The sequence below is a fragment of the Amblyomma mixtum genome, chromosome 8, assembly GCF_055824585.1.
Source record: "Amblyomma mixtum isolate Tamu chromosome 8, ASM5582458v1, whole genome shotgun sequence".
Classification (NCBI taxonomy): domain Eukaryota; kingdom Metazoa; phylum Arthropoda; class Arachnida; order Ixodida; family Ixodidae; genus Amblyomma; species Amblyomma mixtum.
In genome coordinates this window covers 33,913,755-33,928,793 of record NC_143019.1, presented here as the reverse complement: position 1 = coordinate 33,928,793, position 15,039 = coordinate 33,913,755, and the positions used below count along the sequence as shown (strand labels likewise).

General features: G+C 51.2%; 1 protein-coding gene across 9 annotated transcripts in view; it reads right to left on the bottom strand.

The window, feature by feature from the left end:
- Cka (Connector of kinase to AP-1) overlaps positions 1–15,039 on the bottom strand; it is a 106,517-nt gene that overhangs the window by 37,386 nt on the left and 54,092 nt on the right. The window lies entirely within an intron of this gene.

The following is a 15,039-nucleotide window of genomic DNA, read 5'->3' as shown; positions in this document are numbered from 1 at the left end:
CAAAATAAAAGTTAACTACGCCACGTGCCATACAGTCTTTACAGCTATCACCACCAAATAATTTACCCATTACTAAGCAACTTCTCATTATTAAGAACAACTATATATCTAAAGAAAAAAAATGCGCCTTGCAATCCTCCTTTTCCTATGAAGCGAAATACAGTCCACTTCCAGTTTTCTCTTAATATGTAGAAGACTGCATGAACACAACACGAATAAATTAAAACCTGTAGCTCATCTGCGCCTATTAATAAAGCTGCAGTCCCAAAGGCACCTCACAAAAGTGTTCAGCCATTCTGCTGCGTATCCGGCTAGAAGAAAACCAAGGACGAACATGGGCTACTGAAGGAGTTCTTTTATCACCACGCACATAAAGCGACATCAACACGAACCGCAAAGAAGAAGAGTTCAGCTCGTAAACAACACACGCCCACCCTCCCAAAATTTCCCCAGGCACACACACACAGGCCACCGGAGCCTGTTCCCAGAAGAGCCAGAGCAGCGAGAGACGGAGCCTTGAACCGTTCCGCAAAAGCCGGGGCGTGTGTGGCATGGGGTGGCGTGCCGTTCAACCCGCAAACTCTGCAGAAAGCGCCGCCGGCCGTGTCGAAAGAACAAGCAAGAGGGCTAAAACGAGGGGCGCACTCAACCCTCCCCACGGGCACAGTGCCAAGGCATAGAGGAGAGAAAAATGAAGTGCGCAAGGAGTAGAACGAGGAGAAGGCAGAGACGAGCAAAAAAGAAATGAGTAAGCTGTCGTGTGAGCACGGGACACCGTCTCGGGGACTGCCAAATGAACGAACCACGTGAGCAAAGGGAGGGGGGGTGAGGGTGCCAACCTTGGCCCGGCTTTCTCCCCTTCTGCGACACAGACACAGACGCACCACCACGACGGGAGACAAAGTGTCACGCACATGGCCGTGGGTCTGCAAACTCTCGAGAACTAGGAAGCAGGTGTGGCGAAAGGGGGAGAGAGGAAATTTGTCAGGGTGACGTCCGTCCGCCGTTTGCGACATTCGGGTAGGAAAGAGATGCAAAAAAATTGAAACACAGCACAATGACTGAATGACGCCGTAGACTAGCGTTAAAATTTTGGCAGGCGAAAGACCACGACCATTCCTCCAGGGTAAAGGAGCATGGTGCCCTTGGACCAACAACCGGCAGCTTGGATGACTGTGTGGATCTGTCTAGTAAACCACAAGCCGGCTTTTAGTCACTAAACGAAATCACATGGTAGAGAACATATGAAACTATGTAATTACACAGAACATTCCAGATAGCTTATGAACAGCGAGCGTCACCAAGAAGCCTCATCACAAATCTGGTATGATTTTGTCAGCCAATGAGCATTCACGTTTGCAGCACCAATGCTGCCTGTGTAGCATTTTTAGGCCTCTGGCAAGTGCCACTTTTTTTCCAAGGCATCTCAACATTCTCTTTGCAGCATCTGCACTTCAAAAGGGTGGAAATTTGGGCTGGTTGGTGCATGATCTTAGGAATAAAAAACAGCGCAAACGGGGACGAAGCACCCTGTGAACGTGCAATAAAACTTGGTTGACAGCGTCGTGTCCCTCTCTCTGCTTCGTCCCCGTTTGCGCTGTTTTTTATTCCTAAGATCTGCACTTAATGTGCTTTGAATGCATGACGTTTCTTTTGCCAGCCAAGTTAGTTTTCGCAGGCATTCCCGAAACTGGGTGAATGAGCCTTCGCGGTGAAACAAGAAAGATCAACCATGCACCAAGCTGATTCAAAATTAATAAAAAACAAGCACCCCTCTGCCAATGGATCACTGGAAACCAAAATGCCCTTCTCGGAGCAAAATAACAAGCTCTAATGGTATCAAACACACAATTACTAATACCGCCTGACTTCCGCACTGACAGGGAGCAATGTAAACAACTCCACACACGCTGATAAACGCTAATCTTTCATCATCCTTCCTCGTGCAGAGAAGTTATCAATGCATCACGCCTTCTGTGCACAATGGGACGTTCACTGCCTTATCAGAGTAAACTTGCCCCAAAACTATGACCTCTGGCAAAAGTTCCCAGACCAGGTCATTCATTACTGTAGAGTGCATGTAGCCACACAAACATGCAGTTGATTGGTCAGATACTGAAGATTATGACAAGGAACTGAGTAATCATCGACAAGCTCGCACCAGAAACAAAATGAAAATAAAAATTGGCTTTGAGGAAAGAACAGGCACAGTTTCGGTCTCATTTCTTGGTGGACATCTCAACCACACTGAGGGGAAGGAGAATGGAGAATGTGAAGGAAGAAAGACAGAATGAGGCACTGGAGTAATCTTAGCAACGTAGGGCTGTACAGTGCGCACTGACAACGCACAGCTCACTGCTGGTTTTTTGCGCTTTGTCTCCACCAACAAATGCATACAACTCCTTTGTGGTGACATGCCTGCTGGCCTAAGAGTCCAAGTGAACTTTTGCAACATATGGAACGCTGCTCTGAAATGTGGATAGACAAATAAAGCGAGCAATTAGCAGCCGATAGCATGCGCATGAGTGCGAAGTTGCGAGGCAAGCAGGCCTTCAGTTCCCTGCCCTGTGATGTACATGGTCACTCGTGGGAGTCTTTCAGGGAAGAGAGACTTTTTAATGGCACCTGCGGTGTCATGCAGTTTATTACACCGCAACAACCTCCATCTTGCTGAGCAACTCTTGCAGCTATCCACGGCTAAGCAAGTACCATTCATATACATAACAACGCAGCCATCTCTTAGGGCTCACAAGAATAAGCCGGGCACCAGATTTAACCCCGCTGTGAATGAAATGTTTCCACTGCGCTTGTCCACAGTTTGAACCTTAAACCTTTTTTTAACTATTAAAAACTACAGGGGCAGTTGCATGCACTCGATGGTCACGGGCTCGAGGAGACCCAGGACATCTGAAAGCTCAGCCAGTTTTCTACCTAGACATCTTCCGCCACATATCAGCACTTCCCCCACCGACTTGAAATTACAGGGCGAAATCGATTCACCACCACCGGCAGGCCTTCCCAAGTGGTTTCAAAAACCGCACGGCAGGCAGGCATTACAAGCCAGGAAGAGTAGCCTCTTAGCCCAGTTCTCACGACAATTCCAGCCGCCGCGGCTGGAATTTCTTTGGAGGAGAAATTCTAGAGGCCCGTGTACTGTGCAATGTCAGTGCACGTTAAAGAACCCCAGGTGGTCGAAATTTCCGGAGCCCTCCACTACGGCGTCTCTCATAGCCTTAGTCGCTTTGGGACGTTAAACCCCATAAACCAAACCAAACCAAAACATGCCGGCCGCAGCTTTGGTCTGGCTTCTGTCCACGTCCCCCCTCCCCCTCTGCTCCTCAGAGAGAACAATAACACGCACACAGCCCACAAGCAAACTGTTATGCGTACACAGAGGGGCAGTCGGCGCAACATCCGATACGGCCGACAGCCTGCTCGATGCAAGTGGGATGAGATCGATCGATCGAACCCTTCGCTCTCCGCTTTCTCTGTCGACCCCCCTCTCCCCCTGCTTACAAACATGGCCGACGGCAAAGCGCAGAAAACACACAGAAGAGGAGGCGGCAGCAGCAGGCGCGCTCAATGAACCGCGCTCGCTGCTCGGGCTGGCCGCATGCTCCAGCGGTGCGGAGAGGAAACGGAAAGCGCGGCCGGCGTCCTTTAACCGCCGGCGACGACCTTGGCGACCCCCCTCCCTCCCCGCCAACCTTCTGCATACATTGGCTCGGCTGGCCACCCACCATCACCGGGCCGGCGCGCAGTTTTCACGCATGACTTCGCCGGCGGCCCGTGACGCGACGACGACGACCGCTGCCGCCGCGAGGCAGATGCGACGCCGCGGCGGCTCTGCTACACTCTGACTAACCAGAGGTGCTCGATAATACCCATGATATGTGCAGCTAAACTCCCGTACCGACCAAACATTACAATCCGGTGGTTTGGTTTGTTTGAAATGTACGCGCCATTTGGGATACCACTGGCTCCTGTGTTAGCTAAATTAGGCCTAACTGGGCTAAAAATTCGGTGGTTAGTGCCGACTGTCGCGGCACCTGTGGGCGGTAAAACACATTAAGTAGTAGTAGTAGTAGTAGTAGTAGTAGTAGTAGTAGCGGTGGTGGTTTGGGATACCAGTGGCCCGTTAGCTAAATTAGGCCTAATTGGGCTAAACATTCGGAGGTTAGTGCCGACTGTCGCGGCACCTGTGGGCGGTAAAACACATTAAGTTGTAGTAGTAGTAGTAGTAGTAGTAGTAGTAGTAGTAGTAGTAGTAGTAGTAGTAGTAGCAGTAGCAGCAGTAGTAGAAGTGGTGGTGGTGGTGTTTTATTTGAAAAATAATAATAAATAGGAAGGAAAAGGGTTATGCTAGCCCCGGCATCTGCCATCGCCACGGGAAGCACCTGAACTGGAGCAGCGGAATGAGAGGGATAGCAGGCAGTCTGGAGAAATGAAATGAAAGAGGTGAGGGGACAGGCAGAACGAATAGGAAGGAGGGAGGTACTACATACAAGCAATCTATTTAGACTATAAACAGTACAACAAATATACAGGTCGGGCGCGTGGGATGTTACTGCGTTCAGGACGGTTGATAACCCGGGGCAACAAAATCGGCGCCACAGGTTAGAGTCAAAAATGTACGGATTTGTAACAGTCCAGTCCAAAAAGTAGGTTACGAGCTGAAACAAGCAACACGTTTCACAGCTTCTCCAGTTAAATACCACGAACGGGGGCAGCTTTTATTGGGCGCTCCTAGCTGGCGCCTCCCGTCATCTACTAACCTCTACGAAGCGGACACGGGAGGGAGTGGCCAGGTTTGTGGAGCCTCCGAGATTCGCGTCAAACTGATATCAGATGCGATCAAAAAGCTCTACTGCCAACTTGAATGCGGCGGCCAACGGCGCGCTTTCAACGCCGAAACCGGAAGCCAACGCCGCGAGGCGCGCGCACACGGGTATTATTACACTGCTGATCGGCTATATCGATCTGTCGCAGAGACGACACAGCCAAGTTTCGATTTGGCGCTTTTTTTTCTCCCCCCTTTCTGCCGCCCACACACATCCCCTCCCCCTTTGGACGACTGCGAGGAGGAGGCGGCGCGGGTCAACCGTTCGCTCATCTCGAGGTCGGGGCGTTATCTCTCGCTCGGACGACACTTGGGGGAGGGGGGGGGGGGGGGGGGGGGCACCTTGGCACACTAGTCTGTGCCCTGCTCAGGGCCTGGAGATGTCGGGGTGCACATAGGGGGGGGGGGGGGGGGATGCGATAACCGGGCTGGAGACTCCCCAAACATCAAAATCTTTTTTTTTTTTTTTGCCCTCGTACCAGAGCAAGTGTCGGCTATGAATACGACGAGCAGGCGTTAGTGCAGAGCTTTTCCCGAACTTCGCCTCCATCGAACCCCACCCTCCTAAGTCACCGTGGTGGGGGTACCAGGGATAAATTTCTCGCTACGCTAACGTACTCCGCCCCCCCCCCCCCCTTTTTTACCAGCGTACCAAGCACCTCGTCGAGAACTGCGACAAAGGTCAAAGCGAAAAGCGTACTCCACTAAACAATAAATAGAGGTGCAGCAGTAACAAGCCGACAGATTTGCCACGTGCACCTGACACAAGCGCGGTCCGAAGCGCCAGCGAAGCTCTCTGCACCTGCTCGCAACAGCACAAAGAGCAGGTGTTTCGACTCCCGATGTTTGAAAAGGCTCCTTAGGTCCCTCTGGGGATGCTCAATTCCAGTCAACACGGCCAAACGCCGCCGCTCCATACACACGCCACCCCAGCCGCAGAGCAGCTGACGACAGTGCGAGCGACGGCAGCAGAGCGGAGATTACGCCAAGACGGAAGAGGACGCAAACACCCGCCCCGGCACGGTGTGTAGTCACGACGGGCCTGACTCACCGCGCGGCTGGCGACAAGATAGTAGTACGGGCCACCAACACGCGCACACACAGCTGCATGCAGCCAGCCAGCGCGCGTCCTTTCATATAAAAAGGGCGGCCGCCGCGCTAAACGCCACGCAGGAACAGGAACAAGCGCGTCGTTCAACGGCCCCATAGGAGGACAAGATCCTTGTATAGCGAGCCTAAAACAGAGGAAACAAATAAAGGAAAGGCTTCCGTCGTGCCTTTGCATGGTCGTCGCGTTTTAAGTGCGCGAAAAGATCACGTCTTGGAGAGCAGCTCGCAAACTGGCCAAACATCACGCACGATTTCTGTACGAACCTACGCAAACATTTCATTAACAGTCCTTGCTTATAGTAACAACTAAAAGTGTTATCTTACCTTTTGTTATGTTTACCTCTTGTGACTATCAAGTGTGCGTGCATTAATTTTGAATGTTGTGCTTTCTGTGAGTTTTTTTTTTTTGTTCTATCGCTGCCTGCATTGTAGGGAGGCTGCGGGCTTCAGTCAAGTCTCTTGTTGTAAAGCGACTTTTATCCGCAGTCTCCCCCATCATTGATGGAAATAAGTTACTATTATTGTTATTATACGTGCAGCTTTTACGCACAAAAATACTGCCAAGTACTTTTTACAGACCGCTTAATAAACCTTCACAAACCCCTCTGCTTGAAAGACAGCTGATTACGCCTTTTATTCCCCGTTTGCGGGGAAATGTCTGTTCTGCACAAAACTTGCAAGTACCGCGCATACGCTCTCCCGTTAATCTCGCCGCTATCCCTGCCGCGCTGCGCAATATTCACTCAGAACAGAAAGGAGTAGACAAGGGAGTAGGCCGTCCTCTACAGCGCACACCCTTTAGAGAACAGTTCACTCACTTTTCACTCCCATATAGACGAATTAGTGTTCCGAGTGATTCTGTCGCCTTCAATATCGCCCCGAGCTGCGACCGCCAGATGTGTGTGTGTGAAGGGGGTAGTTAAGGAAGAGTTGCGAGATATTCTGCCCCGTGTCAGCACACAGCGGCGGCGACAGCACACGAGAGAGCGGATCAAAGGGCGGCGAAAGCAGGCCGCTACAAACGTGTAGACCGGCGTTCCGCTAACTACGGCTCGAAGAAGATACCCGCTATCACGAGCCGACACAGCGACTTTCCGCAGGGCAAACTGCGCAAACACAGGAGACACACACGCACACACAACACACACCGGGGGGGGGGGGGGGGGAAGTGAAGCGCAAACTCGCACGAGTTCCGAGCCTCTTCGCATCACTGGAGGCGCCTCCGTATCCTCGGAGATGTATACGGCCGGTTATACGGCCACAGATTCTGGCTCGGGAAAGAACCACGCTCGTTCCCCCTTTCCTCCGTGCTCTGTTTACGCGCTGTGCGGACGGGTTACCCTTGGCTTTACACCAACACCGCTACGTGCTTACATTGCCGCTGAGCTACTGCAACTACTGTTCGCTCATCTGTCTTCGTCCGGGCGCCGAACTGGGCGCAGCAGCGTAGATAACGTCCTACAACATCGGCCTCATTACGCATATCAAGCGCTTTATTATTATTTTTTTTATTTCCACCTGCCACGGCGGTCAGTTCGCCCACAATCCGCCGGGCAGGTTGTGACGACGCCACCAAGTCACGTGACCAGGGCGGCCCACCTAGGCTGCCTCCCCGGGAAATCTCTCGCTCACAACGCCGACTACGACGACGCCGGATTTTCCGCACGACGGGCGCCTCATAACGCTACCGCGTAAGAAGGGCTTTACGGCTAATCCGTGCTACGGCTGGATTACTCCACTGCACGACATCCCTTTACACAGCACGGGCACTACACTCTTCGTGGCGCTTCTTTCAACGGCGCTACCCCCGATAGAGACCCGCATATTGTTCGGGGCTATACCGTCCACGCTTGCGAACGCACGGGAGCTTCCTGCGTCATTCATGCGAGCTCCGACCCGAACTGGCGAGCTAGCACCGAAGCGCGTGTACAAGCTTTCGGAAGTCCAGGGGACGTTTCGGCGCGTGACGAAGTTCGGCGTCCGCACAGGGGCATAACCCGTACACCCTGAGATGGACGGAGGGACAAAAGTGAGTGGATAGACACAGGAGCCCGATCACTCTGGAAAGTCAGCCACATATCCGCGCAATGCACATCATGCATAAAAAATCCGAGGAAAGGAACTGAAGACGGGGACCGGTGGGAGCTCCTCGCCGTGACGCGTGAAATGTCAAGTGTACGAGAGAGCTCAATTAGTCCCCCCCCCCTCACCCTCCCCCCCAACCAAAAGAATCCTTCCCTTCCCCCCAATCCTTCCCCTTCCCGAGAGGCATGGGAGGCAGCCCTGCTCAACTGCTCGGGGCTGGAGTCTCAAAGGGCTCTAGTCCAACGGGCGCGAGTAGCGGCCTCGTCCAGCGGGGTCCCGGACTAAGGACTCCACCTATGTAAAGGGCCATTTTTGGTCGGCAAACTCTCCTTTTGCTTATTAAAAAGTTTTCACCACCACCACCACCCACCCCACTTTCTTTCTCGCCGAGAAAGCGGGGGCAATAATAACAAATGTGTCGGGGCCGGTGGCCTCCATTATAGAAAGGCCATTCCACGACCCCCGTCCCGCTAGTCACGTGCTCAGGGCTTCCATCGCCACAGCAGCCACCAACGACCGCGCAGGCTACGCAGTGCCGCTCCACATACAACAAAGGACGCACACGGACAGCAGGCGAAGAGAGGGGGAGGGGGAAAGGAAAGCGCGGAGGAGAAGGGGCGGTGGCGTCATGCACCGTTCCAGACCAGCTGCGCTTCGGCACGCCGCCACTCCTTCCTCCTCCTCTCGGCGGTGACGTCATCGCGACGACGACAACGAAGGTGAGACGCACACGGTGAGAGTGAACAACAAACAAACAAAAGAGGGGGGGGGGGGGGGGGGGCTGAGAGTGCGCGGCCGTAAAAACGTGACGCGAAAACAATATACGGCTGCGACGGAAGGGACTCCGCCGCCCGCCTGCACCGCACGGATTGTTCTCGCCTCTCCTACCACACCACCCTCTATGCACCGCAGCAGGGCAGGCACGCAGCGTTATCGCCGCACGCACGCCACAGTCATCACGCACGGTCGCCTCGATACCGCTGACGCCCAGATTTTTTGCGCAATTAGCGACGACAACGGCAGAAAGGGCAGACCGCACGCTGCGCACTGCACTGCGTACGGACGAACCCCCGCGGGGAGATTTTGGGCCGGCGCAGCGGTAGAAGCAGCTCCGCAGAGAAAAAAAAAAGATAGGAGGACGCTTAACTGGCAAGAATAAAAGCGCAACAAGACGACACAAAGAAGCAGGAAAAACGACAGGACAGGCGCTAACTTGCAACACTTTACTGTCTTCTTACACCGCCGCGTATATATCAAACACAAGGGGGGGGGGGGGGGTAAGGACAGATAGGGGAGAACACAGTTGAAAGCACGTGCGTAGAAACTAGGATATGGCAAAACAAGAACCGGTGATTCCACAGATACTATGCCATATCTGAAAACTGACATTCCTTTTTATATATCATCATCGACGGGGTGCTAACACATGCACTCCCACTTTTACATATCCGGTGCGGCGGTGTAAGAAGACAGTAAAGTGTTGCAAGTTAGCGCCTGTCCTGTCGTTTTTCCTCCTTCTTTGTGTCGTCTTGTTACGCTTCTATTCTTGCCAGCTATGAACCAACATGCGCCGGAGAGTGTTTTACTGGAGGACGCTTAAACTACGCCCTAAGAGTAGACGCAATAGTGCCTTTTTTTTCTCATTTTTCGTTCCTTGTTTTTCTCATTTCTCACCGAATACCAATCCACAATCACATTACCAATCACAGCCATCGACTGCAGTCACAATTACAGATCACGTTACCGATTACAAATCACTACCTAAGTAAGCTACACTGCACGACATACTACTCTACCACATACGCACCATTTGTTTCAGTACAATGAAGCACCATAACACCGACTTTTCATGAAAGTCCGCGCGATTCCTGACGCCTAACTGACATAACATTTGATTTCACTCACTTCAATTGCTACGAGTTCAATAGAAATCCCAAACATACGTTACCAAGTCATACACAACAACGCGTTCACTAGGTGCCCCTCTATGACACGCTTGAACCAACGGCCCTTCGTGGCCCACGCGTTGCGTGCGAGGTCCTGGGTTCGAACCCCAATGCCGGCTATTTTATTTACTATATTCTGATTACAAGGATTCTGGGATTTTTTTTTTTCCCCTACTGACGCCGGACGACGCCGGGTTTTCAGCAGAACGAGCTCCTTACACTATTCCGTATCTATCTCCGTGACGCCGGCCCATTACGGTCACGGTACCCCGAGGCATCCTAGGTACGCCGTCGCCGTCGCGTCGACGTCGCGTCGCCCTCGAGAGCGGCGGCAACTACCAAAGGCAAAGCTGCCAAAGGCAGCGAAAGCCTCCCACGCATGCGCAAACTGATAACCCCTACGCAAAGTTAAAAATTCACTTCCAAGAAACTCCCGGACACGACTCCCAACTAAACTGCCTCGTTCCCACATAGCTCCGAGGAAAGCCGCCGACATAACTCCGAAAATACTGCCAGGGGTTAACGCCCATCATATACGGACTTGGTAATCCTGGTGCCAAGAACCACTTACGCTGTACCACATAACGTAGGCATGCCAGAGGATAAGCGTGGTACCCGTTATAACAAACCCGAGTGCGGAGCAATGGGAGGGAGTGCTCTCATAGCGACTCGGGCTATGAGAGACACCGTAGTGGAGGGCTCCGGAAATTTCGACCACCCGGGGTTCTTTAGCGTGCACTCACATCGCACAGTACACGGGCCTCTAGAATTTCTCCTCCAAAGAAATTCAACCGCCGCGGCCGGGATCGAACCCGCGTCTTTCGGGTCAGCAGCCGAGCACCATAACCACTGAGCCACCGCGGCGGCAAAAGTCGACCAAGAAGGTCTGATTCGGCGAGCACAACTGGCAGCAGCTTCCAGCGGAGCCCTGGACTAAGGGCAGCCGACCTTTGTACAAGCAGATGGACGATGCCATCTGAAAACCGCAGAGGAGAAGCAAATCCCGAGATTAAGTTTTTCACTCACTCACTCGATTTTACATTCATAGGTTGCTGGTAGTCCTCATACCACTCCCGGCGCGCCACTGCACCGCGACGGTCATGCCACGTGACCACGAAGATGGATCATGTGACCACGAAGCGAGGAGGCGAAAATTAAGACAGACTCCCCTCAAAGAAACGCCAAAAAGAGGAAGACGCGATCGAGAAGACATCTGTGGCGCTTCTTGAACACGGATGTGCGTGCCAGCCGTCTTATTACTATCTACATTAGACACTACCCTTTTTTTTTATTGTTCTCTCAGAAAAAGGTAAAAGAGTAAAAGAAACAAAGGAAAGAGGATGCCTGGACCAGCAATGCTTTGCCAGGCTTAACGCCAATTCAAAATAAATGAAAAATAACAATGTTCCAAAGAAGAAAAAAAATTAAGCGAAAAACAGAGCTTTAAAAAAAACTCGAAAGAAAAGAAAACAAAAGGCTCATCACAATAAAAGTTAGCCGCAGGCAGATAGCCAAAACACAGCGTGCAGTCCGCGGAATAAATAATAATAATACAAAAGAGAAAACCCAAGTCACTGCAAAGTCATGGTCACAGTAACAGTAAGAAAGCACTGAGCGCCGGCCGCAAAATAAAAATCAGAAAAATAAAACAATCAAGAAAAAACCGAAGTCAAAGTCACACAGGCAAGACACAGACAGTCACACAGTCAAGGACGCAGTCACAGTCACGCCACGACGAAGCCGCCTATGCTCAATAAAGGAGCACGGGGCTCTCCTCTGTGCAAAGCTTGGGGAAGAGAAATTAGAGGAAAGAGGGAAATCAGCGTGAATAATTTGGAATTGTACTACTTATGAGGTGAACCATTTGAAGGAGAAGAGCACAAGCAGCAGGGTCTCGGAGAAAGGAGGGGTAAACAGATGGTGCGATGTCCGATGAGCAAAGAGATTTTAAACGAGAAACTAAAGAAGCAGTAACGGAAATTTTCACATAACAATCCACAGGAACAAGTTGAAGACGGAGACAGGCCAAATCTTTTAAAATAGAACGGAAATCTACCATGCCCAGTAAGTAAAGTAAGAGGATTCCTGGGTAGACGAATAGGGGGAATATTATACATTACTACACCACACTACAGTGTATAGCCACTACAGCTACAAATACGACTACGGCGCAATGCGGTAAGCCCCCCAGGCCGCGCAATCGCTACAAAATTCTGTAGCTTGAAAACCCTGAGACACAGCTCCGGTCTTTCCAGATCCGTTTCTGAGTATAACTTCGCGCTGTGCAACGCGGCGGGATGCAGCGCCCCATCGCGACGCCCACAGGAAGGAAACGCAAGGGCCGAGAAACCACCGTCGTAGTCACGGGGAAAGCCAGGCGGCTAGATGTACAAGGGCACTGCTTGGCATTAAGCGGAAACGCGTTTTCTGTTTTACAAAGATTAAATAGAAACGCAAAAAAGAAAACGCAGCGCGTCACAGGCGAAATACATCCTGTGCCCGCACTCAATGCCGGTGTACGAAGTTTGCTTAGCTGATATGACGCTTCGAATTTTCAAACTCAGCAGCGCTAACAGAGGGGAAAAAAAAAAAAAAAGCTTTCATTCGACTAGCGATCGTATGCTCCATAGCACGCTGAATCGTTTGATACCACTCCGAATATTCGACACCAATTAGGTGGTTCACAACGTGTGTACCAATGGTACCACTCAGTGGCCCAATTCGGCTGTTGCACACTGGGGTATATAGAGAAACGAAGTTATAGTACTATATGTATATGCGCACCTGCATGCGGCACTTGGGTGCTGCTTACAAGTATAGCTCGTTGCTATGCAACCGGTTGGGTCACACGGTATGGTACCACCCCGGCATCTGGTGATGCGCCACCTGGTAACTAGTCGATACCACTCATGGTTACGTATTATGGCAGCCATGTTGGTCACGTGATATGCAAATTTTGTTCATGCAAACGCTAAACACAGTGGCCGCCATTTTTAAACGACGGCCTTGTGTTATGTACTCACACGGCCTTGAGTAACGCTAGCAGTAGAGCTAACGCTCCAAAAAGTAATTGGATGGCGCGCTAGTGGCTTAGTGGTTCCGTACGCGATAGGTGCGGGGTTCGAGCGCCGCCGGGGACCCCCACCGGTTATCCAACGGGTAGTACGAGCGAGCTTTTCCGAAACCTGGCCCGGGGCCGCAGCTTCCTCCTGGGGTGTAATGCTCGATAAAAGATGGGCCTTCGACCGAAACCTCGAGCAGACGGAAAAAAAAACACGTCGGCTTTGGAGCGCGCTCTATGTCAAAGTCGTCCTCACCAATAAAAAAAAAAAAAGAACGAAAAAAGAGAAGACGGCGACAAGTTACAGCCTATGGACAAGTACACACGAGCGCCAACACTGAAATTTGCAATGCCTCAGAGCCCAGAAGTTTCTACGAGAACTGCGGAAGACTAACAAAAAAAAAATAAAAGAAACTATAGTAGGATACAACTTACAAAAACAGCAGTTGCTAATACTGGGCCGCGGTCCGCGGCGTCTTGTATTACTCCGCTGACGAATCGCAACTGTAAACGAAATCAATTTTTTAATGCTTGACTATATCAAACAATCCACGTATCAAAACTGAAGAGCTCATAACTTTTTTCTTGTGCTAGGCTTCTTGTTTACGTAACAAGCAAGGTTTCAGCCACAGACTACGTTTTCGTCGTGGAGGAATTCTGCGCGCGGAGACTGAATGTGGGCGGAGCTTCACTGCAGACATAAGCTGTATCCGACTATATACGCACACACGCGCGCGCACACATGGAGAGATGAAACAAGCAAGAAAGCACGATACCCCCGCAATCCAAGATCTCTATAATGCATTGTGGCGCAGTGTCATCAACAGACGGCTGATGGATCCGGCACTCCTCCATGGTTCCGGTTTCGAGAGTATGTGGGGCGCGGAAAGGGGGCTTGGAAGGAGGGGGAGAGAGTAAAGCGCGCGTTCGTTCTCTCCCGTGCACCCGTAGTCTGTTTACACAAATAGTATACATTCTTCTTTTGCTCGACACAGACACATCTCCGGCTGCGCAATATCTTTTAGGGGTGTCCAAATATAAAAAAAAATCATTCAAGAGTCTGCAGTCGTTTGTGCGTGCGTGCGCGGTCCCCTTTAGACTGCGCTTTCCATTCCGAAAAAAAAAAAAACGCAAGCCTAAAGGGAAGCGTCGGCACTGACCTAGCGAGAGTTTCCATTACGTGGACAGCAAGTAAAAGGTGCGGATGAAACCGGCTGCGACAGAATGATCCGAGGAGGAAGTACTAGACACGACAAACAGTACACGCTTTGAATGGCACGCGGCCAACTATTATTTCCCTGGAGCGCGTACGTGACAAGCACGCTTCGCTTTTCTTTATTACTTTCCTCGTTGGTCAGAGTAAGGTTCATCCATCGTTGTCTTCGAGTCAACGTGCTCCGTGTTGGAGTCGACGCTCGCGTTCGCCACCATTCCCCCTCCCATCGCCCTTCCCGAAATCAGTCGCGATTGGGCGAGGCCCAACTGGCCGGGACATGCGCTCTCTACACTTTAAACAAGAATACGTCTATACGGGAGTAAAAAAATTTGCGAGGACCCTTTGGCAACTGAAGTGGCGAGAGGCGAAAGTCGAGGACACTATGCCATGACGACTTCCGGTGGATGTGACGTCACACAGTTCCCGTGGCTATATGGATGCCCAAACTATACATCTTCCGGGGATCTTAAGTGTTAATTACGCTTAATTACACATTTCTCCATCTAATCTGACACAAATCAGACGTTTTCCCGACCATTCTGCGACAATTTACACTATGCCGTGACGACTTCCGGTGGAGTGACGTCACACAGTTCCCGTGGCTATATCGACGTCCACGTTATTTCGGCGCAATTTGGACATTTTTGCCTATAATTAATTAACTAATTACTCTGCAGTCATCAAACGTGGCTTCTGGGTTCATTTTTTCCTCCTCTATCTGAAGCAACCACTGGTTTTCTTTTTTTTTTGGTTCCCGAGTTAAACGCGTGTGACACGCTTT